Genomic DNA, 27,401 nt, shown 5'->3' with positions numbered 1-27,401 from the left:
TTGATCACTGTCCTCTTTATAACAACCCTTAACACATTTGAAGACTTATCACATCCCCCCCTCAGCCTTCTCTTCTCTAGGCTAAACATGGCCAACTCTTTCAACTTTTCTAAACTGCTTAGCATTTTTATTGCTCTCCTCTGGACTGTCTCCCTCACCTTAACGTGCAGTGCCAAAAACTGGACACTATACTCCAGCTGAGGCCTCAGTAGTGCTGAGCAGAGAGGAACAATTATCTCCCACGTCCTACAGTTACCTTTCCTGTTAATATATCCCAGAATGACATTGACTAGGACATGGATTGAAGATACTGTTGATTTCTGTTAATTTTGTGATCCACTATAACCCCCCAGATATATTGGCAGTACTGCTGCCTGGCCAGTTATTCCCCCTTCTGTATTTGTGCATTTGATTTTTCCTTCCTAAGTGTAGTACTTTGACCTTGTCTTTATTGACTTTAATCTTTGGGGCTATTTATGCTTTGAATAAAAAAAACAAGTTGTTCTGGCACTACTTTACTTAGAAATAGATAAGTTCATGGAGGATAGGTCCATCAATGGCTATTAGCCAGGATGGGCAGCGATGGTGTCCCTAGACTCCATTTTACAGAAGTTGGGAATGGGCGACAGGGGATGGATCACTTGATGACTACCTGTTCTGTTCATTCCCTCTGGGGCACCTGGTACTGGCCACTGTTGGAAGACAGGATACTGGGCTAGATGGACCTTTGGTGTGACCAAGTATGGGCATTCTTATGTTCTTATTGTAAGCTCTTTGCGGCAGAGGCAATGTTTTTGTTCTGTGTTTGTACAGCACCTAGCACAATGCGGTCCTGGTCCCTAACTGGAGCTGCTAGGCACTACTACCGTACAGAATAATAGCAGGGACTACCAGATGTTAGTAGGTATTGAAAAACAGAAAAAAATGTTATAGAAAACCAGCACATATGGGGATAACAGCACAAGTCTATTTACAGAAGGACAGTTTTCTATAAATAGGGAATTTTGTTCATAGTGCTGACAGTGTTATCTGATTTCACTTTTACAAAAGTAAGGGCCTAATTCCTGAAGTCTTTACTGAGGCAAAACTCCCACTGAAGTCAAGGGCAAGGCAACTCAGACAGTTGCCTAAGCAACGGCTGAGGCCCTGATTCTGGCCTCTAGCCTGCTCTGGTGGCACAAAGCAGGAAAACAGCCAGTTTAACCAGCTATCCCAGAGCATGCCTGTGTAGCAAGTACATCAGAACCTTTGTAGAAGTGGGACGGGGGAAAGGCCAAAGTGCCCCCTCCCTCTCTCGGCTGGCTGCTCTGGCAGTGAGCCAGCTGCCCTCTCTTCTGGTGCCACAGCAGCCCCTGGTGGATGAAAGGTGTAGTAGCAGCACCTCCCCAGAATCTATTATTCTGCGGGGTGAAAAAAAATCTGCAGGCAACATTAATTCTGCATTTGTTTCTTTTGTTGGGTGTGGGGGGCGGAGGAGGGAGCTGGTTCTGGTGCCAGTGCTGTGAGGGGCAGTTCCCAGGGGACGCAGACCAGGCATGTTTCATCTATAGCATCCCCCCTCTTGGCTATCAGCCCAAGGAATGGGTGGCTTTTCCTCACAGGGAGTGGTGCTTGTTTTGCACAGGTGGGAAGCTTTGACCAGTATTCCTGTGTGATAGGAGGAAAGTCACTTAAACCAAAACTTTTCAGAGATGGTCATTAATTGTGTGTCCCTCCTATTTTTGGTGCCTGACTTGAGACTCTGGGGTCTGATTTGCAGAAGGGCTGAGTACTCATAGCTGACAAAAATCAATGGGCGCCACGGTTTGACCATAAAGTGCTATGTAACATGAAATACACCAGAAAGTCAGGTTGTAAGCAACTTAGATTGGGCACCCAACATTAGTGGACATGGTTTCTCTGTGCCTCAGTTCCCAATCTGCAAAACAGGGTTAATACCTCTCCCTCACCTCTTAGGAGTGTCATGAAGATAAATTAATACCTGTGAAGAACTCATAAAATTTATAATTCTGTCCTGAGAGCAAGATTTGAACAGAATGCAATTGATAAGACATGGAGCCACATTTTGAACAAGGAGAATAAGACAATATTGAAGAGATGCTCATTAAGCAAGCACTGTCCATTCTGTGCACGAATTAAGCAGGTTCTGTAGAGAAAGTTATATGAATGCATCCGATGAAGTGAGCTGTAGCTCACGAAAGCTTATGCTCAGATAAATTGGTTAGTCTCTAAGGTGCCACAAATACTCCTTTACTTTATATGGGATCATGTAATTAAAGACTCCCAATGCATACACACAAGGAGCTGAATTAAGGTTACACAGACAGCTTTAAGTCTGGCATTTCTTAACTTCCAAGTGCTTGATTCTGCAACCTTAATAATGTTATTTTAATATAGTTTGTGTGTACAGAATAAATTTAGTTTCCCAGGATAGCTGTATTTGGCATGAACTCCATCACCTGTGTTAAAGGAAGCAGTTCAATAGGTCCCTGACCTAGACCTGGCTTGTGTTGCAGTCTCTCTTTAAGGTGACCTGTGCTACTCTCAGTCCTCACAGTTGATGACAAGATGAAGAAAGAGCTTGTCCTCTTACTTCTTGTCAGCCTAATTGCTCACTTTGTCATGTTGAACTTGAAAGATGTCCCCTACCCTGTTTGACTATTTCCCAGTAATTTTGTTTGTAGACTGTCACCATTAACTTTGTGGCATAGGAAAAGTACCGTATTGGCTGTTGCTGCTGGATTTGCCTAGGCTCGTTCATTCCCTCTACAGCTGCCTCTATTGCAGGAGATAGAAATAGCGTAAGATGGAGACAACTGTGAACTGCACCCTTTTACCTGAAGCCACTCCTTTTCTCTTCCCACTCCTAGACCTTGCAGCCACATTTGGCTATGTGCCAAACTAAATTTCATAGAGAACTAATCTCTGAAGAGTTAGATACATACTGATGCATTAGGATCCTTTAACTGTAAAGTCAGGCAATACATTGCTTAAGTATAGAATATCTCCAAAAGTCCCCTGCAAGGTCCTTCATCAGTGCATCCAAAATCCTGAAGCAATGCACTTGTGTCAAAGCTTCCCTATCCATTATAATATCAGCTCAGAACATGGTGTTGTGAGTTTATTGGCTTACGTGTCCTGAGAGTGCAGCAGTGGTTTAAACAAACATGACTCTTCCTACACAGTCCTGTGGGCCATTTTTTGACAGTAGATTAAAAAAAACCAACAACAACCCACACCTTCACATTCTTCTCCACATCTCTGATAATCCTTACACCTTTCTAAACTCTGTTCACATAGCCATAGAATGCTATCTTAAATCTGAAGTGCATTGTTACACCTGTTGAAATAAAGTACTCTACTGCTTATCTGACATAACCTTGTTACAAGCCTTTAAAGTGATCTCAGCAGCACCCACCTCCCCCTTGTGGCTCATCAGGGCACAGCTCACTCTTCTGGCATCTGCTGGTCAGGTGTCATCCCTCAAAGATCCAGTGCTGTGGTGCTTTAGCTCTCCAGCTACGGCAACCTTGAGTCCTGCCCCTTCTGGGGTGATAGAGTCCAAAACAAAAGGAAACTGGTAAACTGAAAACAGAGTCACCCCCAGATTAATTGGTGGGATCCCATCTTTCTGCTCCAGGCTAGTCATCACAGAGCTAGTCCCTTTACATCAGTCTTTTTGTGCCCAGTCACCCCAGCCACCAAATGGCTCATTCACACAGCGAACTTCTTCAGGCTCTTGACTGGAACCAGTCTTCCCTCCTCAAGGACATAATAGAGCTCTGCTTTACTTCCTCGGTCAGCCCCAAACTGGGAATGGTCTCCTTTTAACTCTCCTCTCCATGCCTGACATTGGCTGCAGGTGTAGCAGGGCAAGGTCAGGTGGGCCCATAGGCTCTTCTTAACACTCTTCTTGCCATTGTGTAGCCTACTGCCCCATTAATCCCCATCTCGCCAGTGGGTGGCCTATCTATCCCATTTCAAGGCTATGTGACTTAATTAGAAAAATGCAGCCAAATTATATCTAGATCACTGGCATCCTGTGTTACACTAAGTTGCTTAATGCAGAAGGGGAAATATCATTAAACATAAACGCTCTTCACAAATGTTATCCGGTCATCAATGATTTCATGCAATATCACCTTCCTCTCTTTTTTATTTCTATATATCTACTGATTGGGCATTGTTGTTTATACTACTTTGTGTTGACTTATTTCTCCACCATATGTTTCTTTAATCGTTCTAGATTTGAATATAGCATGTCTTTTGTACCTACACTTTTCATTCTTCTTGAGATTCAGCTATTTGGAGTTCAGAAAAATCAGGATTTCCCTGTGTCTCTGTTTGTATTTCTTTACATAAAAGCTACAGACTGTTACGTAAAAGGAGGGGGGGAAATGGCCTCCTCCAATAAAAGTGTTATTAAAACAGTATTAAGGTATACAACTAAAGTGTCTGTGTGTGTCGTGGGGGGGAGGAGGTGAGAGAAATTTCTGTCAAATGCCCTTCTCAATCTCCAAAGAATCTGAGATTCCTTTTGAAGCTCTCCCTGCCAACTGACAGTTGTTATACATTTTCAGAAGAAATTCAAATAAATGAACTGCAGATGTCCATAGCAGGAGGAAAAAGAATTGCCTGGCAGATCTGCACATATTTATTTCTGAAAAGATGCTTTTCTCTGAAAAGTAACATCACTCTTGCAATGATTGCAGATGCTGCCATAATTTCTGTATGATGGTAGTTTCTTTGAAACCGTGGAGCGTTCCCTAGTATTAGCACTTCAAGTGTGATGGGCCAGCTACCTACTGCAATGGCAGAAGGGTCTTTTGTGCCCTGAAAATGTGTAACTGATTATCACTGGTGTTTTTCCATCATCCACTTCCACACGTCTGCTGCATTTTGCAGAGTGACGCACCAGAAAGAGTCATGGTTCAGCACAAACGGGTTCTCTTAACCTTATTCATCTTCTGTCATACAAAAGTCTTTTCACTGACGTCTGTTTCAGGAGCACATAAATCCTGCCCCTTGGATGCACTGGGCAAATTGTATTTGACACTTGCTGGGGTCCATGGGAGGAAGGAAGATGAAACTAAGGAAAAGGAAGGGCTCCTTTCTCCCTGCACTGTTGCAGAGCAGCTGAGGCATTGTAAGGGGATGGCCACGCTTTCTTAAAGAATGGTGCAAACTGCACATCTTCTTGTGCAAGAGGGAGCTTGGAGAGAATTAATGAAATGTTCCATGAGATACAATCCCCTACTGAGTCCATCCCCCCAACATCAGTGCGGCACAATCTAGTCTACTTTGTACAGCTTTCTCTAATGTGGAATTTGTGGGGAACTGGTTGTCAGGAAAGGGATTTACATAGATCTGTTCTTGGGGTGAAAACACCTATGGTTTTTGTAGCTTCTAGCACAGATTATGTAGCTCTCTTATGTTTTAAGCCATAGAACAGAACCCATTGTCTTGATTCTTAGTCCCTTGTTCTAGACACTGAGCAGTCTGAATAATGCATGTTAGGAGTACAGAATAATCTGTCTATAGGGAACCTGGATAGAGTGAAATTCCATCTGTGGTCAAGAAGGGTGCAGTTTAATGGACGTTCATTTCTCTTATCATGAAGCTAGACTCCAGTGTAAGCAGGGTCCTCTTGGATAATCCCCATGATTTTTTCACCTCTCTGGTAGGTGAGAAGCGCTGCATGCCAAGTGAATTATCTTCTCCCTGCCCTCTTTCATTTGACCATATCAGAGGGAGAGGAACAGCAGGTGCTGCTGTATTTATGCACAAAGACCTGGTGGGAATCCACCTAACAAAGTAAATGGAGCCAGTAACAGAGGAGGCAATAGGGGGCCAAAAGGGGCAGTCGCCCCCCCACCCCCCATGTTGGCCCTTTAGGTTTATGTATGGTGCCTTTTCAAGCATATTTTTCAACCCTCATCCCCCTATTACTTCACTATCCTACTGGTGCTCCTCGCAAAGTGACTGCAGAAGCCAGGCATCCTAAACTCCTGGTCCCCAGTTGATATGTTTGTGTAACTCACCTCAACACTATGGTGGCTCTTTGTCTCCCTCTAGGGGCTAGGCCACATAGAAAGGTGTAAGACTGTGCTGCTGCCTCTGAGCTCAGTAGAGCTAGTCCTTTAGGTCAGGCAGTAGATGCTCATATTTTTATACCCAGAGACCCTGAATTCAGTCCGCACAGATAACCCAACCGGAACCACCGCTGCCTATACATATTTTACTGGTGGTTGTTGGTGTCATGCAACCACCAGTAAAATATGTCATGGTTGCTGGTGATCCACAAGCTGGGGGGACCATAGGGAGGGTCACTGTCCCAAGTTAGCAAAGAAGGAAGTGGGAGGTGGGTGCATCTGGATATAGGAAGTCTGCATTTATAATGTCTCAGTATAGGTGGTTTCCACTGTATATGTGTAATATTAACAAAGAGGATGAAAACCTCAAAGCCCTGAAGATGGGGGAAAAACCAATAGAAACTAAGTGTCAGGACCTCCAAGGACATAATTAAACTACAGGAGGATGTGTTCACTCCTTATTGAGTTACCTCATGACCATTTTACCTCTCTTCTGTTCTGTCTCTTCCCCCCACTTCTGTCTGCCTGACCCTCAGCAATTGCATGTTGTTGAATTTAGATTAATTACTTAGGGGCAAAGGCACATGGGTCAAATTCATTAGTGGATGCACTCTGCTAGTGTAAAGGGACCATGAAGGCCATCCGTGAATTCCTTCAACACAGGTGGGAATTGTTGCCTGGCACTGAGTCCACACCGCCAGCCCTTCACCACCCCCTGATGAGAGTAAAAGGATGCATCAATGATGTTATTGGGGAGGGAGACATGGTTGGGATATTCTACGAGAATAGCTCACAGGGAGCATTCCAGTCAAGCACAAGTTAGGGCAGCCCTGGTGGCTGCTCTAACCTGCATTTGGAGCCAGCCTGCCTTAGGAAAGGGGAAGCAGAAAGCTACCTTTTGTCTATACTCCACTCCCTAGTCCCTACACTGAGCTCATCTTATGTGCAGAGATAAACAAGTCCCATACTTCGCACATTGTGGGGCCCTCAAAAATAAATTCGGAGAAGTAGAATTTCAATAAGGCTACAGTCACCATTACACTTTGTCTGACCTTTTTAATTTAAACTGATGTGAACTGGGTGCTTCTTTATTATATTTTTATTATTATTGTAGCACTTAAAAGGCACAGGACTCCCCTGTGCACGAACCCAGAACAAAAAGACAGACCCTGCCTCAAAGAAATCCCACTTTTAGTTGCAAAAAGCAGCTGTGAGTATAAACTCCATGCAGGCAAGAGGCCCCAATATTTATAAAGATGTGATCGCTGTTTGGAAAATTATAGGGGAATAAAAGATTTAAAGCCTCTTCTTGGCTACCAAATAGAAACAACTGCTTATGACATTTTGCTTCTGAGTAGACTCCTGCCCTCAGATCCTCATTGTGCCCCCTTGTGGTTTGCACACCTGTATTGCATTAGCAAGAGCATTATAATTAAGGCCCTACTTGAATTGCGGGATGATTGTCAAAAAAATTCAGCTGAGTTGTGGACTAGCCATGGAAGATTGCGGAAAAGTAATACTGGACCTTATTATTTACAGTAATAAAGTCCATTATTACTTTCCCAGTTTTCCATGGGAGCACCCCCTGTCCACTGCCTGGGGCTGAGAGCAGGGGCTCCTAGTGTTGGCCACCTGGGGCTGACAGCGGCCGCTCAGGGCTGACAATGAAGGCTCCCAGTGGGATGGCCGGGGCTACCATTGTCAGTCCTGTGCACGGTGGGGCTCCCACTGTCAAAATTGCAGTGGAAGCCTAATAGTGCAGAATCCACAATTTCTGCAATATTGCAAGTTAAATAAAGCCTTAATTATAATACACAATAGGGCTCTGATCTGGTAAACTCTTGAGTTGAACAGAACTATGCACATCCATGGAGTTATTCAGGTGTGTACATGTTTGCAGGATAATAGCTGCTAATATTGCTGCATGCATATTTCATCATCTTTAACTCTTGCAGGAAGGTAAGCCGGAAATTGTGACTTTTATGTAAAACAGAGAAGAAAGACATGAGAAGGGATAGAGTGGAAGCTTGTTAAGTGGAAGAAGACCCAAAGCAGAAATCCAGATGTACAATGCACTTGGACTCCATAGATGGACAGTAAAGGCTGGATTCTCTTGTGTCAAGATTGGGGTTGGGTGGGGGCCATGAGGAATAGCCTGTGGGTTGGTCTGTCCTAGTCTTGCTCTCAGTAAAAGTTAGAGCAGCCCAGGGATTATAGTTGAGAACTGGCAGAGCTGTGCTTTTTCCCAACCCATCCCTAATGCCAGCGTGGTGTGGGGTGGTTGGCAAACAAGCTCACTTTATGCTAGTGGCGAGATCACCCAACCAGGCAGACACTTAGCTAGCCAGCTATGGCCATATTAGAGAAGAGAATCGGGTCTTAAGTCTGCAATGGGCTGATCCAAAACTCGGGAGCAGTATCCTCACAGGCTTGGGGAAAGTTTGGATCCAGATTTGAAGTTTACCTCTAACTTTAAGTAGGGCTTTTGTTCGGCTGTTTTTTATGTAATCAGCGTATGGCTCACAGGAATATTGCAAAGCAACTTCCAGTATGATTAACAGGAGTCGTTTAGCTAGCTCTTTATGTCCTGAGCTAAAAACATGTCCCTAAGAGGAGGTAATGTATGGAGTCTCCACTCCACATATCAACAGTGTGAAGGGGTCAGGGCTCTGCCCCCAGAGCCCTGGTTGGATAGGAAGCTGGCAGGAAATCCCACCCCTACTTCCATCTGCTATTTCTTCTCCACTTGTAGGGGGGCCTGGAGAACATTTGGGTATGTGTTGTGTTTATATTATTTAGGTATGAGATATGTGGAAGGTAAAATATGTGGGTGGAAGTGAGATAGTGGTTTGAAACCTAAGAACTACATGAGGGTTCATAGGGTTGCTAGCAGCCCCCCCAAAATATTTATTTAAAACAATGCAATGGAAGGAGGGAGTGTGGAGACTTGAGAGCTGGGGGTGGTTTGATCCAGGCTTGCTGAAGATGCCCAGAAAGGTCTTGCTGGACTCCAGAGACAAGAGAGGGTAGAGGCTTGGGCTGCCAGAGTGGTATTGAGAACAGACATGGAGAACTTAAGTCTCCATGGCTTATGAAAAGGAAGCCTGCACTGGGATGTGAAATAAGACTTTCCAAGGGTTGAAAAGGACAGTAGGCTCTTCCAGCTGATCAGTACCCAAATCCATTCAGAGGATTATTCTAATAATAAATTAGAAGTTCATTAGTTCAGTCTGGAGTGGCGCTGTGGGTTTCTGCAGCAGAATTTGAAGAACACCTACCATGCCTACTGGGTGACTCCCTCTCATACCTACCAGGTGACTCCCTCTTTTGAATACTGTGTACAGATGTGGTCCCCTCATCTCAAAAAAGATATACTGGCATTAGAAAAGGTTCAGAAAAGGGCAACTAAAAGGATTAGGGGTTTGGAACAGGTCCCATATGAGGAGAGATTAAAGAGGCTAGGACTTTTCATCTTGAAAAAGAGGAGACTGAGGGGGGATATGATAGAGGTATATAAAATCATGAGTGGTGTGGAGAAAGTGAATAAAGAAAAGTTATTTACTTGTTCCCATAATATAAGAACTAGGGGCCACCAAATGAAATTAATGGGTAGCAGGTTTAAAACAAATAAAAGGAAGTTCTTCTTCACTCAGCGCACAGTCAACCTGTGGAACTCCTTGCCTGAGGAGGTTGTGAAGGCTAGGACTATAACAGAGTGTAAAAGAGAACTGGATAAATTCATGGAGGTTAAGTCCATTAATGGCTATTAGCCAGGATGGGCAAGGAACGGTGTCCCTAGGCTCTGTTTGTCAGAGGGTAGAGATGTATGGCAGGAGAGAGATCACTTGATCATTACCTGTTAGGTTCACTTCCTCTGGGGCACCTGGCATTGGCTACTGTCAGTAGACAGGATACTGGGCTGGATGGACCTTTGGTCTAACCCAGTATGGCCATTCTTATGGGGATAGGGTCCTTTTTAGAAGGGAGCAGATGTCTGGCTTAAACGTTCCAAGTGAGAACTGGGTTGTAGGTAATGTGGGGTCATGACAGAGGGGAATGCCCTTTGAGAAGGGATGGTGCAGGCTGTATGCACTATTGCAGGAACACACCAGCCCAAGAGTCTGAGCTTAGGTCTGAGAGACAGGTCCATTTGAGGGGCCACCCTGGATATGCCTACACTGCAGTTAAAACACCTGCAGCTGGCCCGGACTCTCAGAACTCAGGCTGTGGGGCTATTTAATTGCAGTGTAGATGTTTGGGTTCAGGTTGAAACCTGGCCTCTGGGACCTGCCCTCCTCACATAGTCCTAGAACCCAGGGTCCAGCCCGAGGCGGAATGACTTCACTGAAAGTAAACAGCCCTGAAGCCCAAGCCAAACTTAGCTGACATGGACCAGCCCTGGGTATTTAGTTGCAGTGTAAACATACCCTATGAGCCCCCCCAGCACATGAGAAGCAGCCAGAGCCCAAAGGGAAGGAGGCCTCCTGATCAGTGACTGAGGGGCAGGGGCTGTTTGTTTGCTGATAAAGGTATTGGGATGATTTCTGGGGGGAATTCCTCCTTCCCTAAAGGCAACAGGAGGGTTCTTCATCCCAAAGGAAGGGAGGGAGGGTAGTTTGGAGCCAGCTACCAGAGAGGAGAGGAGAGTCCCCCCCACTCCCTCAATACATGGATGCCGCTGAAATGTTCCTAAAACAACCCCCACACTATGAATTAATACTTGCAGTGCTCCCACTTTTGTTTTGTCACTATCACAGGTTTTTCTCTTTTCTTCATTGACTTTGTCTAAGCTCATTGCAGTAGGTTTTGGCAGCTTTTGTAAAATAATAATATGATAGTGCTTGGATAATTTAGCCATCTTTTTTTTCTTCTTCCCAGAAGTAATATAACAAACACTGCTACAGATCTGTTTGTCCCCTGAACAGATAAGTTCGCCCTTCAGTTATTTGGAGCAGCCATAACGGCTTTTGCCTATAAGAAACAAATATTGCCAGATGCAAGGCACCTCCACGTAGTTGCAAAGAGCCTGATTAACGAAGTGGGTGATGATGCATTAGACACATAATCAATAGAGCATGGAGGAGGGAGGTCATTTTTATTTCCTAAAATTATCCTGTTCATTTATAGGAGAGAGAGTCATAGCATTTAAATGTTTTCTGGCATTTAAAACACAGTTGATGCTCCCCTATTTCCATGAGTCTTTGACAGTCCATTGAATGTAATATACTACAGTGAATGTGCTTGATTTTAACCAATTCACTGCAGTAGTGAAAAAGTGTTATTTTTTTTGGTGAGAACTGAACATCCAAGTGAGACGGGGTTGGGACTCACCACCACAGCACCTCCCACTAGCGCATCTGGAAATTAGCTCTGTCCTCTGCAGGGCACCCTCTGCTGGTGGTGTCCCATCCGTCATCTGCTCTCCTGTTGATATCCTGACTTGCGTTGCTCCCTGCTTGCGCCATCCGCTTCTGGTCACTGCCCTCTGGCAGTGCCCCTTAGTCTGTCCTCACCCCCTTCTGTGGGGGGGCACTTCTGGTTAACCGCAACTCAACATCTAGCCCCTCATGTCTGGGGCACATTGCAATCTGACATGGCTGCTCTTCATTGGCCAGGTGCAATGTGGGGGGAGGTGGGGGACCCAGGCCTGCCCGCTACTCTAGGTCCCTGCTCAGGGACCCTCTAGCGGCAGCCTCCCTGCCCTCCTTCTCATCTCTCATTCATCTATCCTCCCGGGGCCAATTCCCCTCTGGCCCCTCACACCCTCTAGGCCCTTCCAGTCAGGGCCTGCAGCCTGGCAAGTATTGGGCTGGAGCTCTCCTCAGCTCCCTCAAGCCAAGCCAAGCCAAGCCTAGCCAAGCCAAGCCAAGCCTGCCCTGCCCGCTGGTCTCCTTCCCTCAGGAGACAGACCTTCTCCCTTGAAGCTCTGGGAGAGACTGCTCTGCTGGGCAGCCTTTATATATGGCTGAGCGTGGCCCTGATTGGCCGCCTCCTGTTCAGCCCTGATTGGCTCTCCCACAGGCCCTCCCTGATTGGCTGCCAGTCCGCACAGCCGCTCTGTCCTGCCCTAGCCCTGTCTCACATGGGGGTGGGGCAGCTGCCCCACCAGACCAAGGATTCAGAGTTTGGTTAGTATTGATAAAAGCCCAAACAATTGGAAGATTATGTGGCACTTGAGGCAAAATTTGATCCTCAACCAGAACTCCAGCCGTACTCTCTTGGAAGTTCATATGCTGTTATTTGTATTATGGTAGTGTCTAGGGGCCTGTTGTGCTAGTGATATACACGCACACATGGTAAGCAACAGTACCTGCTACAAATAACTTACAAACTAAATAGACAAGATAGACCAAGAGTGGGAGAAATGCCCATTTTAAAGGTGGGAAACTGAGACACAGGGAGATTGTGACTTGCCCAAGATCACATAGGAAGTCTGATCTCTGAATCCCAGCTCACGGCTTTAATTGTTAGACCATCCTTTCTGCAGATCTGAATTTGCTGCTGGACCCAATCTCTAGCATAAGTGGAAGCAAAATCATGGATAGAAAGACTCCTCCTGCCCCCCAAACTTTGGATTTGGATTCATTCTTTGTTGTTTAGGCCTTATCTCTAACTGATCCTTGTGAGTCAGCAACACTGGGCTGACTCCCACATCAGAAACAGAATAGAGATGCCATTGTGATGGGAACATTAGGATGGGATGCACAAGATTCTCATAAAGTGAGAAGCTTCTAGCCATTTTAGTGGCCAGTCTCTCCTGTTACATCAGAACTTTGGATTCAGGTGCTCACTGGAAGTGGGAATTTCAACTGTAGCTGAACACTCCCAAAGCTTGGGTCAAACTCAGTGAGTGAGAAATGACTATTGGCTCTGCCAAGTAGGGCATTTATTTGATCTGACATCACTGCCCCATAATTAGGATCATATTTTGAGTAGCCTTTTAGTGGAGGTGCAGAAGAGGAGGGCAGGGCACAAAAAACTCCCTCAACTTAACACCAACTGTGCAAGGGCTATAGATAATAGCAATAGTATAAGCACCTCCTGGAGCTCCCCGATTCACAGGGGACTATACAGACTGCACCCTCTCTTGAGAAGGTGCAGCATGTACCCTCTCACCAGCTGGCCACTTCCATAGGCCAATAAGGAGAGTGGTGCCAGGGCATTGTCTCCTCTCACCCATCTTGCCCCCTCTTCAGTGACTTATGCTCCCAGGGGCACTGTATCTATGCTCTGAATGTGGGCACTGTGGTTATACTTGGAAGAGGTGTACTCCTTAGGCCCTCCCTTTCCTGCGCCCTGCACAAAGCCTAGAAACTGGGGGGAGGGATAGCTCAGTGGTTTGAGCATTAGTCTGCTAAATCCAGGGTTGTGAGTTCAATCCTTGAGGGGGCCATTTAGGGATCTGGGGCAAAAACTGCGGATTCGTCCTGCTTTGAGCAGGGGGTTGGATTAGATGACCTCCTGAGGTTCCTTCTCAACCCTGATATTCTATGAAACAAGCTGGCCTTAAGAAATAAGGATGGAATTTTCAAAGGGGCCCATAGGAGTTGGGCACATAACTCTTGTAGGTCCCACTGAAATTACCAGCATAAAAATAAATACTATATAGAGATGATAAAAACAGCACTAGAAGATTTTAAAATAAGCCCCATAAAATGGATGGAGAAATCAGTAATTCCTGACTCCAATAAGCAAATTCCATCTTGTATTTATTCCAGCTACATTAGCTGGATTTAGTTGTTTCCTAAGGCACAGATGTTGTCTGCCTTGACTGGTTTCTTCAGGTATTGAGCTCCCCATGCCAATATAGGCCTTTCCATCATCCTTCTTAGTCTTATATGAAATAGCTATTACCTTTTTCTCACTAGTGAGCAGGTTGCCCGACGGCCTGAGGGGCTAACCATCTGACATTCATATTTTGTTCTCAATAGGTCTGTGACTCATGCTTTCAGGGGAATACAGCGGTGGGTTGGTTCTACTTCCTCTTGTGCTGATGATGGATGTTGTTTCATTTTATACCTCAGCTGGACAGCCAGCATGGCTGTTTCTTTTTATAGACATCGCAAGCAAATCCATTTAGTTGCACCATTTACTTTATTGATAACACATGGTCATGAAATGCTTCACAAATAATATCTCCTTAGTGTTTTAAAATGAGATCAACTCCTTATAACCAGTTTAATTCAGAGATAAGAAAAAAATTATGTAAGAGGGCTTCTGTATAACCGCACTTTTGAATGGTGTGACATAACACCTTTGGGATAAAAAACCCAGCCAGAGAGCCAGACACATTTTTGTTTGTACTGCAGTCATGTCCAGAGGCCCCAGCAAAGACTGGGACCACTTTGTGCCAGGTGCTGTACAAACTCACTGAGGAAGACCATCCCTTTCATGGTGAGTTTACAGTCTTAATTAACAAGACAGGCAATGGGAAACAGAAACAGACAGGCACAGAGAGGTGAAATGACTTGCCTACAGTCACCCAGCCAGCCAGTAGCAGAGCCAGGAATACAATGCAAGTCTCCTCACTCCCAGTTGAGTGCCTTAGCCACTCACCCATAGTGATGCCCAAAAAAGTTCTTCTAAAAATAAATAAAGTCCATAGAAAAAGCACCAGACACAAATAATTAAGCCTCATTTCTTTCACACCACCTCCTAGGACTGAAAGCCCCTCCTATTTCTTTTTTAAGTGATCCCCTCTTTTTGCTCCAGATTCTTTCTTAAAACTCACCTTGGCCATTAAATCATCCAGTGTCAGGCTCCTCCTCCCCCACGATGTCTCAGTACTCCGGCCTTTCTCCATTCTTGTCCTGTGTTTCATCTGGACTCCAATGTACTGTATAACTCCTCAGAGAAGGGATTCATTGCTCCGAAATGCAACAGGTACACCTAAGGCCAAACCCTGCATTCGTATGTGCTCCATGTAATCCTATGGGGCAGGGCTAAACTGAACCCTTTAATATACCTTGCACAATCATAGTAAGCTTTCTAGAGTGCTATATAAATTAGAGATGAGAGTCGATTAAACTAGAATCTTTTGCCTCGCTTCCTACTATGCCAAATTCCAGATGCTCAAGCTGAATGAACCCAGATCTGAGCCATCCCAAGTTTGGGAGTTGCAAATTAAAGCCTGAATGATAAGGTGCAGCAAATCCAACACCAAAGCAGACTCTCAGGCTCATCTCTGATCTAAATACGTGCATAATTAAGGCATCATTAAATTGCTGTTAATAATGTGATACGTCAAAGCATTGTCAAGTCCATTAGCTTTTTGTTGTTGTTTTAAATCTTTGCTAATTAGCAAACCTAAGGAAGGCTTAATGATGGCTTCAATTTTAGAACAGGACCCTATTCTCGTGTCCACCCTGCTTCTCAAACTCTCCCACTGTGTCAGAAGCAGGAGTGCACATATGTCAAAGTGGCATATCTAGAAAAATATCCATTTCCCTTCCCTCCTCCAATCCTAGCTGCACATTCCCACTCAGAGTGATCGTTCTGAGCGTCAGCAAAGCATATACTTAGAAAACAAGTACTTCACTCTCTCTGCTACCTCCTTTCAGGTGCAAACTCTCATTCTCAAGCCCCTGTTCTGAGTCATGATCAATACATGTTTAAAAATATTGTGTGCCTCTCTCTTCACCCAGCCAGCTGTAATTCCCCACCTCTCTCCTTTGCTTTGAGCTCTGCTTTTAGATAGAGTGGACACAGTATTTCATGAAGCTCTGGAATCCAAACCTGAAAGCAAGTGCAGCACTTCCTTCTACTGCTCAATAAAAGTCTGGTGTTCAAAAAAACAGCCCAATTTTTAAATGCAACTTCAGGTTTCTTTACAAAAAAAGGGAAACATGCCAGTGACAAGGTATGAGAGCACAATGGTCTACTTTTTAAAGTTAATTGAACATTAAATAACTCTTATATAGAGTATTTCCTAGCTATTAATGACTGGCTAGGAGAGCTGATGACCCTCAGGCAAAGCTACGGGCTATTAACCTGGTTACTTTTGGCTGTCCACAGGGCAGCTCTCAAAGGGCCTGATCCAAAGCCCATTGAAATCAATGGAAACATCCACTGACTTCAGTGTGCTTTGGCTCAAACCCAAGGTGAACTGGGTCTCCCCGAAGAAGAGCCCCAACAAGTAATATCAAAACAAGCTCTTTAAAAGGCAGAAAATAATGCAGTGATTGAAAGAAAGAAACAGAAAAAGGAATGTAAAATGTAGATAGAACGAGATAGCTATCTATTCATGGATCTAGTCCCACATTCTGCAGTGCTTTCCTCTAATTTACCATAATCCCCTCTAAAAGAAAAGGAGTACTTGTGGCACCTTAGAGACGAACCAATTTATTTGAGCATAAGCTTTCATGAGCTACAGCTCACTTCATGAGATGCATTCAGTGGAAAATACAGTGAGGAGATTTATATACACACAGAACATGAAAAAATGGGTGTTATCCTACACTCTGTAAGGAGAGTGATCACTTAAGGTGAGCTAACACCAGCAGGAGAGCGGAGCGGGGGGGCGGGGAACTTTTGTAGTGATAATCAAGGTGGGTCATTTCCAGCAGTTGACAAGAACACCTGAGAAACAGTGGGGGGAGGGGGGAATAAACATGGGGAAATAGTTTTACTTTGTGTAATGACTCATCCACTCCCAGTCTCTATTCAAGCATGAGTTAATTGTATTCAGTTTGCAAATTAATTCCAATTCAGCAGTCTCTCGTTGGAGTCTGTTTTTGAAGTCTTTTTGTTGTAATATTGCGACTTTTAGGTCAGAGATCTAGTGACCAGAGAGACTGAAGTGTTCTCCGACTGGTTTATGAATGTTATAATTCTTTACATCTGATTTGTGTCCATTTATTCTTTTACGTAGAGACTGTCCAGTTTCGCCAATGTACATGGCAGAGGGGCATTGCTGGCACATGATGGCATATATCACATTGGTAGATGTGCAGGTGAACGAGCCTCTGATAGTGTGGCTGATGTGATTAGGCCCTATGATGGTGTCCCCTGAATAGATATGTGGACACAGTTGGCAACGGGCTTTGTTGCAAGGATAGGTTCCTGGGTTAGTGGTTCTGTGGTGTGATGTGTGGTTGCTGGTGAGTATTTGCTTCAGGTTGGGGGGCTGTCTGTAGGCAAGGACTGGCCTGTCTCCCAAAATCTGTGAGAGTGATGGGTCGTCCTTCAGGATAGGTTGTAGATCCTTGATGATGCATTGGAGAGGTTTTAGTTGGGGGCTGAAGGTGATGGCTAGTGGCGTTCTGTTATTTTCTTTGTTGGGCCTGTCCTGTAGTAGGTGACTTCTGGGTACTCTTCTGGCTCTGTCAATCTGTTTCTTCACTTCAGCAGGTGGGTATTGTAGTTGTAAGAATGCTTGATACAAATAATCCCCTCTATTCATAGTTTCATGGATTCCAAGGCCAGAAGAGACCACTGTGATCATCTAGTCTGACCTCCTGCATAGCACAGGCCAGAGAACTTCCCCAAATAATTCCTAGAACAGATCTTTGAAAAAAACATCCAATCTGGATTTAAAAATTGTCAGTGAGGGAGACTTCACCATGACCCTTGGTAAATTTTGCCAATAGTTAATTATTTGCATAGTTGAAAAATTACACCTTCTTTCTAGTCTGAATGTGTCCAGCTTCACCTTCCAACCATTGGATCATATTATACCTCTCTCTGCTAGACTGAAGAGCTCATCATCAAATATTGGTTCCTCATGTTGGTACTTACAGGCTAATCAAATCACCGCTTAACCTTCTCCTTGTTAAGCTAAATAGACCGAGCTCCTTGAGTTTTATTTGGCCTTATCTAAGCCAATGGACTTTACAGCCACAATTCACCAAAGATGACACTCCCTCGGTGGTATCAAGAGTGCAATCAGCAGCAGAGATGGGGCTGAAATCTAGGCTTGACTGAATGGTAAGAATGCTGGAGGCTTGTCTAAACTACATCTTCCTACTGGTGGTGAAATATGTAATGTCACTGCAGCCTTCACTTACCTCTTGCTTCAGTGTATTCAACAGGCTGCCTACATAAAAGAGACCAAATGCTGGAGGTCCTTATTGAGTTTTTCCTTGCTCAGGAAACCCCTTCTCCATGATTGTAGTTAATGGAAATTTGCTGGATTGAGGACAAAAGACCGCAGGATTTAGCTCTATGTGACGTATTTTGGATTTTTTCCTTGCTGCTAAATTATTTTGAGGGATCTGTCATTCTCCGATTATGGTACAGCATTAAAGGGAGGGACCAATGAATTTTGACTATGTCTTTTATCACTCTGAACACTTCATCTATGATGAAGATACTAAACGCTGCCAACATATAAGGTACTTTACCTAGCTGCATTTGGATTTTTTTGATGAATTTTTTTTTATTTTCCCAGCAGCTCTAATTATTTATACTCTTTATATCATGTAAAGTAGCTTAGCTGTTGAAGGGAATACATGAGTCTCAAACAGCCCCAGAAATAAATAAAAATGAAAACAAAAGCAGCAGCTGTAAGCTCTGGTCTCTCGGTTGCTGGGAACTCCTCTAAGCTTGAAATGTACAAGTGCCAAAAAATAAATAAATTCAAAAAACATAGAAAAGACCAAAACCCTCTTAGTCAGTTTGCTAGCTAATGTGTACATTGCATTTCTAGGAGGGATTCAGGGAATTGAGTTGAAGCTGGGACTCGTTACCATGTTAGGCATCCAACTGATCCAATTTATGGATATCATCTCACTGAACAACAGGGTTTAGCTTAGACATTCTATAGTAATGAGGAAGAATTGGATGCTCATTCTAGATGCCATCTTTTGTACTGGCTGCCTTCCTCAAACCCCCATGGCAACTGGAAGAAAGGAATCCAGGGTGTACAGAAAGAACCAGACTGGCTTCCAGCTTAGATAAGGGAACTAAGGGTCCTACACAGAGTGGGATCCCATCACTTTGGTTGCTAAATGCAATACATTGGTGTAGTTTGTTGAGTGGCTAGCCACAGAGGTGATGAAAGCTTTACTTATTCACAGTTAAAAGAACTGTTTCAAGTGAAGCAATAGTAACTATGTTTTGGGGCTGAGGTTCCTAGGTTGACCTAACTGACAGCCATGGTGCCATATTTATGTGGTTCATTATTGTGATGACAACCCTAGTTGGGGTGTCTGAAGGGACTGAATCCTGCATAGGACCTCTGAGGGGATGTCTACACTGCAAAAAACAACAACAACAAAAAACAAAACAAAAAACCCAAACCAAAACAAAAACAAAATACCCAAAAACCCACCACGGCAGCATGTCTCAGGGAGTGAGTCTACAGACTCAGGTTCGCACCATGGTGCTAAAAATAGGATAGATGTTCCTGCTTGGGCTCTGAAACCCAACCCCCTAGCTTTCAGACATTCCTGCTTGGGCTCTTCATGGCTATTTTCCGCACTATAGCATGAGCCTGAGTCTGTAGACCCAGGTGCTGAGATTCACTGCCCAGGTTGTTTTTTTGCAGTGTAGTCATAGGCTTAGATTCTGGCTATGTGCCTCTACTGCTGAAACTAATGAACCAAGTCTATTATTTCAGAGACAAGTGAAGATTACATGTGGTCCAGTTACTAGAGGGGGACAAAGAACCACACTGTATTAGCATGGGTTAAATTACATAACCACAATCCAGTTTACTGAGACAGGATAATGTGACATTCATTTCAGGACAGATTCAGCAGGCAAGTATTATAGCTTTTAATAAACATTCAGAGGAAATGCCAACAGTGCAGATACAAATATACCCTGGTGTTCAAATATATGATTTAGGAAGCTAGACATCTCCTGTCACAGCTTATCCAGTTCACACTTGTGGGACCCCATACTGAAATTAATTCTTCCAGTAGTCGTGCACAGAACATTTTTTCTGTTTCTTTGCCAAGCAGATAATGGTTCTTTTACCCCCTTTGTTCCTTGCTGGGATGTTTTACACTCATGTTAGTGTTGATTGACTGGTGGATTCATAGGTTACCACCATCCCAGCCCCAAATAAATACTCTTGATTGTCAACAACAAAGCACTTCACATTTTCTGTATAAATGCATATACCAAAGCAACAGTGATAAGGCTCTCCACAAACTATCATTTATCTTTCCTGTAAAGACCAGAAATGTGCCTTTTTTTACTTAGGTTCCAAGTGAAAACTTTCAGCTGTCTCCTACTGGTTTCAATTTGGCCAACTAGGTTGTGGAACAGAGAAACAGATCTATTGATCTAGTCTTTCCTGGGATTACTCTTTCTCCAACTGAAGATAACAGAAACCAGTGCAAGCCAACAGTGACCAACACAGAGCAATTGAGAACAGGTGAATGCTGGTAGTAGTGTCTTCTGGAATTCCCACAAGGGTAAACAGCGTTATAAATCATACAGGGGACTTTAAATTTTGGGGCAGTGCCAAGCAGGCAGACCACACCTAATGGGTGGCGGTGTGGTGCCCAACCATCACTTGAGGCCTTCTTAATAGAAATGTCTGAGTTGGCCAATTCAAGCTCCCAAGTGTATTTCTTTCTGCTCCACCCCCGATGTCTTATACACCCTGCCCGGTTTCTATTTACTGGTTGCATGGAGGTGTCAATTTCCTTGTTCTTATGTTTGTACTGTGTTGGGTTCTCATGGGGTTTCCTGGATAGGTCATCTATTTGTGGGGTACATGTGACTTTGAAGCAATTGCACAGTTTCACATTCAGTAAGCATGATTTACTTGTTGAATAAGCTCTTGATTCATAGTTCACTGAATTTATTGTTTCATAGGATTGCAACTTTGGAATTATGTCAGACTTTGGTTATTTACAAAAGTATTCATTGTCATGTAATACAAAGTCAACTGGGTATGTCTGGCCATCAGGTGTCGGGCATTGTTCCTTCAACATACCCTGAGAGAAATGTTTACTAACCTTGCAAATGTAACCACAGGCTAACTGTCATACAGAAACATACAGAAAATGCAGTATTGATCCCACCCCAGGATTTATATAGCAAGTACAATTCATATCACACTAAAAGGGCACAAAATGTCTCATTTCCAGTCTCCTCAGCTGTCAAATCCCCTTGACAGACAACATCACTCACTTGTACAGCCACCATTGCAGTTGTTCTAAATCACGAACATGAATGCACTTCCATCACTTAAATAAATGAATTCCCACATTATACACAGTAATTTTAAAACTCGTCACTTTTAGACAAAGTTACCTCAGTATCTGCCCCATCATTCTCTATACTTACTACAGGGGATAGTGATGTAATGTTATCCACTTAAGGCAAGGGGTTTTTTTAAGTGTGCCTATGGTCAGTGCTTAATTTGTAATGAAAGAGATGCCAGGGCTCAAGCAGTTTTTTTTTATTTTCACAGTGGACGTGGAAAGCCCAGAGATGCCAGGGCTATGAACTGCCAACCCTCGAGGTGCTGGGGCTCAGTGCTGGCAAGCACCGTCACAAATTAAGCACTGCTGCCAGTATGAGATTTGATTAATAATTAGATTCCAGGGGAAGACATACCGAGGGAGGAATTGATGGTATTTACACTATGTAGCGGGGCAGCTGCCCCGCTCCTAGGGGAAAGGGTTAAAGGTAGCTGAGGTAGGCTTGGGGGAGGCAGCCACAGCTGTGGCCACACCCAGTCAGGCCACAGCTGGCCCTGATATAAAGGCTAAGGGAGGAGGTGGCTTTGTCTCACTCCAGCCTTGGAGTGGGAAGGACCTAGCTGCCTGGGAGGCAAGGGCAAGGGCAAGGGCAAGGGCAAGGGCAAGGGCAAGGGCAAGGGCAAGGGCAAGGGCAAGGGCAAGGGCAAGGGCAAGGGCAAGGGCAAGGGCAAGGGCAAGGGCAAGGGCAAGGGCAAGGGCAAGGGCAAGGGCAAGGGCAAGGAGAGCTGGGGAGCTCCAGCCTGGCAACTCCCCAGGCTGAGGCCTTGTTAAAGGCCTAAGGAGATACTGGGGGAGCAGAGGTGCAGCCTGGGGATAGGCAGAGGCAGCTGGTCCTACCCCCTTGCCAATGATGAGTGCCCATTACAGACTTCAGTTTGCCCCACTGAGAGGGGGCTAGATGATGGCTGGCAGTAGCCACTGAGGAAAGGTGGCATGGGGGAGGGAGTTCTCCTGGGAGGGGAGGCCTAGAGTGTAGGGGCATTGCCATGGGGCAGCACCCCAAGGTAAGGGGCACTGGTGTCCAGGAGGGACACTGGCCAGCAGGAGGCAGTCCAAATGCTGGAATTGAGCTTATTCCCGAGGCAATCAGCAGGAGGCGCCAGCGCAGTGAGTGCTCGATCCGCTACACGCTAGCGAAGATTTACTACATACCCATCCTAAGCAGTATTGTTACCTGTCTTAGAATTACTTGTTGCTATTAAGTAATACAATCTATTAAAACAAAGCATGTTAGCAAATATTAGTTTCCTAAGGGCTGGATTGTAAAGTTACAATTCAGTCCAAATAAGAGCAAAGACTCCGGCTGTGACTCTGAGGGTATCTCTACACTGCAATTAAAAAAAACCACAGCACCAAGTATCAGAGCCTGGGTCAGCTACCTAGGGCTCAGGCTATGGGATATAAAATTGCAGTGTACATGTTCAGGTTTGGGCTGGATCCTGGGCTAAGAAATCCCACAATGCGGAAGGGTCTCAGAGCCTAAGCATCTGTACTGCTATTTTATAGCCCCACAGCCCGACCCCTGATAGCCTGAATTAGCTACAGCTTTTGTGTATTTGAGGCTATGTCTGCACCCCAATAAAAGTCACAATCTGGTTTCTGCTCAACCCTTGCTCCAGGGAAAACAATCTATAGTAGCCCTCTTGCTGCCACAGATTACTAACTCCTGCTGTCTGTCCACTCCTTGCCCACCTGTGTGAGAGGGGAAGTAGCAGCCTGGTGACATCTGCTTTCTCTCTGTACAGACTCTCATGATATGGGTAGCCTGGGGGGAGTGGAGGAAGGCTATGAGGGGGCTTCTTATATCTGTGGAGGAATGTAACGAGGCATGCAGCATGATCAAAGTGCCCTAAATTTGTTATAATAATAGTTAATGAAGTCATAAGGAATGACTATGGCCAATTATCTATAAACTGGAAGTCCAGATAAATAATAGGAATTTAAATACCTATGACTGGTTCAGTAATGCCAACAATGAGCTAGGCACCATGCAAATATGAAGGGACAGATTCTGATATCCTCAGTCCCACTGAGTAGGTAGCACCTTTCTCCACAGATAGTCGTATAGACTTCATTGGGACTGTCCTTGGCATAAGGTATTATTCAGCAGACATAGGAGTATTGTAATCTGGTCCAAAGGAGGCCATGCTATCTGACCTGAAGAGCTCCCTGTCTGCAAAAGCAAAATAGACAGACAGGAAAAAAAAAACTGGGAAGGGGTACAGAGGACAAGTAAAGTGGCCAGGCACTGATTAGCCACATCCTGATAAAGCAATGTTTTAAAAAGCCAGAGGTTCTTTAATATTATATAAAAAAAAGTCTATTCCAAATACCCCACAAACTTGCAAGTCTGGCTGTTAATTTCTTAGAAGCATCATATTAGAAGTGGGTCTTCAGGATGGGATTTGACTGGAGAGATTATATGGTACCATTCCACCTGGGTCTGGTGTACCTGCCTAGCCCTGTGTGATGGTGTTTAGTGACACATTTCTACTGATGATTCTTCAGGCATATGAAACAAAGTACAAAAGAAAATAATGCAAGATTCTTGGTGGTCCTTCATTGTCCAGGACTAATTTCCTCTTTCAGCTCAATACAGCTGTATTCCCATAGCTGAAAGTCATTAGTGGAGGTATTATCTTATTACTATGACCATAGTTTGAATTCCCGCCTCCTGTCCTCGAAAGGAAATCATAAGAAATGTCTTGGTATTTTGAAACTGCAGTGCAGTTGTGTTCTCCTACCTGACTACATTTCTGCAAGTATCAAACTCCTGACATAAAGGTAAGAGTGAGAGAGACTGCAGATTTTACAAGACCCCTGTGCCTTAAGTCCTAATGAACCATTTCTTAAAGTGGCTATTCAAATAAAATTACTTAGGATTTTCTTATGTTGAGAAATCATTGGACATAGCAGCACATACCTGATTTGGATAATTGTTTGTTTTGACATCAAAATTTGTAAAGATGACAACTCAAATGCATGCTTGCTTACACCCACATTTAATACACATGCTGTTACTGTCTGTCATGTTCACATAGACTTCCATTCCTTTTTAAATTATAAAATGTAAAATACATTGTAGATCATACTGAAAAGACTATTCAAAAAGCCTTGTATTAATTCTTAGCGACGGGAGATATAGGGGAGAGGGGAGCTAAAAGCGCTTTATCTCCTCTGTAAAGCTGATATTACTTGAGATAATGCCAAAACACTTCTAACCAATTCAGGTAGAAGCTGCCAGTTGGCACCTCTTGATTGTGTCTACAGGGAAATTGTATCTTCACATTGTAAGATAATGTGGCCCTAATTTATTGCTGTAGAAACTTCAGAAGAAGTGGATTCAGAATCTTCTATCTGCTAAATGACAGGTTTCAGAGTAACAGCCGTGTTAGTCTGTATTCGCAAAAAGAAAAGGAGTACTTGTGGCAGCTTAGAGACTAACCAATTTATTTGAGCATATGCTCAAGCTTATGCGCAAATAAATTGGTTAGTCATTAAGGTGCCACAAGTACTCCTTTTCTATCTGCTAAAGATTTTCATTTTCCTAGGGTCAGAAATTGGGATGAGGGCAAGCATAGTTAGTGGTTGGAGACAGGCCAGATGCCAGAGATAAGGGTCAGCATCAGAGGTCAGGAATCAGAACCTAGGGTCAGAGCTGTGTTACCTGGGGTGGGACAAGCCAGGAATAAGGCTGGGAACAAGCTGGCACAGGAGTTATTGCAGCCCTGGGCGAATGCTTTGAACAGCTAGCAAACTTCTTCATGTGGTTTGTGGTAAAGTAGACTCACTTGCTGACTGGACACCATAGATAATTCATGAATTAAAGCCTTTCACCTTTCCATGTATTTGTAAAGAAATGCAATATTGCTTTTTTTTTTAACAGGGCCACATTTTCCTGATACTCTTACTAGGTGTGACAATTTGTGGCGCTTTAAGGCCTCTAAGTTTTTCATATAATCATCCCCCTTTCCCGAGTACACACTTTGCCTCCCTTGGGAGTGCAATCAGCCACCTCTTCCCACCAATCAGGCAGCTTGTTAGAGGTCAGCTGCACTCATTAGGTTGCCTGGAGACTGGTTCTGCTGCAGGCCCTGCTTCCTGACAACTAGTATTTGAAGATGGAAAAAAAAAAAGTACAATGGTTCAGAAAAAAAAGGAAAGCGTTTGATTCATTGGCTAACTTTACGGATCAACACAATTTAGTGTGCACATCAATATGTGATTAACTTACAAGTCTTGTAAAAAGAAAAAAGAAAAGGAGTACTTGTGGCACCTTAGAGACTAACCAGTTTATTTGAGCATGAGCTTTCGTGAGCTACAGCTCACTTCATCGGATGCATAGCATATTGATCACTCTTCATCCTGGCTTAGAGTAATAAAGGTATCTTTCCGTACAAAGAGGTTTGAATACAACACAGAAGGGATTGAGAGGGAATGGGGTTAGAGGTAAGAATTGTGGTGCACAGCAGTTGAGGGAGAAACAAACATAGGACCAGTGTGCATGTCTGCAGGGTTTGGGGGATGAACAGACTACTGCCAAAAAGTTATGGGCCAGGGTCATTGTAAACCATCCCGATGTGTAGAAAGAATAGTAAATATGGCAGGTGACCAGCTTGGCTTAACAGTGAAATCCTTGCTGATCTTAAACACAAAAAAGAAGCTTACAAGAAGTGGAAGATTGGACAAATGACCAGAGAAGAGTATACAAATATTGCTCAGGTATGCAGGAGTGAAATCAGGAAGGCCAAATCACACCTGGAGTTGCAGCTAGCAAGAGATGTTAAGAGTAACAAGAAAGATTTCTTCAGGTATGTTGGCAACAAGAAGAAAGTCAAGGAAAGTGTGGCCCCTTACTGAATGAGGGAGGCAACCTAGTGACAGAGGATGTGAAAAAAGCTAATGTACTCAATGCTTTTTTTGCCTCTGTCTTCACGAACAAGGTCAGCTCCCAGACTACTGCACTGGGCAGCACAGCATGGGGAGGAGGTAACCAGCCCTATGTGGAGAAAGAAGTGGTTCAGGACTATTTAGAAAAGCTGGATGAGCACAAGTCCATGGGGCCGGATGCGCTGCAACCGAGAGTGCTAAAGGAGTTGGCAGATGTGATTGCAGAGCCATTGGCCATTATCTTTGAAAACTCATGGCGATCGGGGGAGGTCCCGAATGACGGGAAAAAGGCTAATGTAGTGCCCATCTTTAAAAAAGGAAAGAAGGCGGCGGATGCTGGGAACTACAGGCCAGTCAGCCTCACCTCAGTCCCTGGAAAAATCATGAAGCAGGTCCTCAAGGAATCAATTCTGAAGCACTTAGAGGAGAGGAAAGTGATCAGGAACAGTCAGCATGGATTCACCAAGGGCAAGTTATGCCTGACTAATCTAATTGCCTTCTATGACGAGATAACTGGCTCTGTGGATGAGGGAAAAGCAGTGGACGTGTTATTCCTTGACTTTAGCAAAGCTTTTGACATGGTCTCCCACAGTATTCTTGCCAGCAAGTTATAGAAGTATGGGCTGGATGAATGGACTATAAGGTGGATAGAAAGCTGGCTGGATCGTCGGGCTCAACGGGTAGTGATCAATGGCTCCATGTCTAGTTGGCAGCCGGTATCAAGTGGAGTGCCCCAAGGGTCAGTCCTGGGGCCGGTTTTGTTCAAAATCTTCATTAATGATCTGGAGGATGGCGTGGACTGCACCCTCAGCAAGTTTGCAGATGACACTAAACTGGGAGGAGTGCTAGATATGCTGGAGGGTAGGGATAGCATACAGAGGGACCTAGATGAATTAGAGGATTGGGCCAAAATAAATCTGATGAGGTTCAACAAGTACAAATGCAGAGTCCTGCACTTAGGACGGAAGAATCCCATGCACTGCTATAGGCTAGGGACTGAATGGCTAGGCATCAGTTCTGTAGAAAAGGACCTAGGGGTTACAGTGGATGAGAAGCTGGATATGAGTCAACAGTGTGCCCTTGTTGCCAAGAAAGCCAATGACATTTTGGGATGTATAAGTAGGGGCATTGCCAGCAGATTGAGGGACGTGATCATTCCCCTCTATTCGACCTGGTGAGGCCTCAACTGGAGTACTGTGTCCAGTTTTGGGCCCCACACTACAAGAAGAATGTGAAAAAATTGGAAAACGTCCAGCAG

Source organism: Natator depressus, chromosome 1 (assembly GCF_965152275.1).
Source record: "Natator depressus isolate rNatDep1 chromosome 1, rNatDep2.hap1, whole genome shotgun sequence".
Lineage (NCBI taxonomy): Eukaryota > Metazoa > Chordata > Testudines > Cheloniidae > Natator > Natator depressus.
This window is presented reverse-complemented; position numbering follows the sequence as displayed.